Source organism: Gavialis gangeticus, unplaced genomic scaffold, assembly GCF_001723915.1.
Source record: "Gavialis gangeticus isolate Ggan-Ray unplaced genomic scaffold, GavGan_comp1, whole genome shotgun sequence".
Classification (NCBI taxonomy): Eukaryota; Metazoa; Chordata; order Crocodylia; family Gavialidae; genus Gavialis; species Gavialis gangeticus.
Genome location: NW_017728995.1, coordinates 64,428,826 through 64,430,141, shown reverse-complemented (window position 1 = coordinate 64,430,141; position 1,316 = coordinate 64,428,826).

The following is a 1,316-nucleotide window of genomic DNA, read 5'->3' as shown; positions in this document are numbered from 1 at the left end:
GCGGAATGGCCAGGCCGGGCCGGGCCGGGCCGGGGCCGGCGGGCGCGCAGGGGCTGAAGCACTGGGACGAGGCAAGACCTCGGTCCTCCGCGATCCCGGCAGCCTCCTCCCTGGCAGTGAGGTAATAGGGGAAGAATGCACGGAGTCCGCCAGGCTCCCATCGGCCCCGCGGCGCCGACCCGACCATAGAGAACAGGGGAAAGGGGTGCAAACAGGCCACCACCATAGAGGGAACCATAGAGGCCGAACACTTCCGCTCTCGGTCACGTGACGCGCCCCAGGGTTGAGCACCCCTCGCGTCACGTGACCTCCAGCACGTGCGAGAACAAACAGGCGGTGGGGTAGCACGAGGAGGCGGAGTGAGGGACTCCCCCTCCCCCTACTGACGTGAGACAGGTGGCTCAGCCCATCGCCTATTGGCGGCGCGACCGCGGCCCGAAGCACGTGGTGCGGCTTATGCTCTCTCATTGGGCAAGGGGCTCTGCGGGAACGCCTAATGGGGCTAGCGTAGGGGTGCGCATTTTGTTTGCGCGGCGCGCGCCTGGTCGTGTCACTGAGTGCGGCTGAGATGCAGCCGGCACACGGCGTCCCCGCTGGGCACCCCCTGGCCGACCCGACCCGACCCGGCGCGGCGCGGGGCGGCGCGAGGGGAGTAGGCAGAGGTCCAGGCTGGGGCGCAGGGACGTTTTGGGTCGCACGCGCTAGAAAAGCATAGTTGCTGTTACTTTGCGGGCAGCAAAAGGCCGCCCGAATCCCCCCGGACCTCGCTGTCCCCGGGCGCCCCCGGCGCTGCGGGACTGAGGCGGCAGCTTGTTGTGAAGCTCAGCGTGAGTGCAAGGGGCTGTGGCGGCACGAGCTGATAGCCTCGTCCCGGGCCTTTTGGACGGACCGGAATGGCCGTGCCCAACTTCCCCTTTCACACACTCGGGGAGGGTATCCCTGACGTTGCGCTGTTCGCATAAGGGCCTAGCTGCCTAGGTCGCCTCTGCAGTAGGGTCTCCCGCGCAGACACGACTGCCGGAGCACCTGGCTGCTGTAGTAGATGTCAATCTAGATGTATCTGCTTGGTGTTAGGGGAAGGACAAAGCTGTAGCAGTTCCCTCCCTTGATAGCTTAGCTACCAACTTGTCAAGGAGAACTGCCAAAAATGAATGACTCGCTGGATAAACTTCCTACATCTGCAAAGGAAGCTCACTTCTGACCTGTGAAAACCCCTGCTGCTTTGCCCTCCAGGTCCTTTTGCCCAGCCTGCCGCCCCTGCTGAAGAGAAGCAGTGAGTCGGTGATGCAGACAATTCCAGGGAGCATGTATGGTCA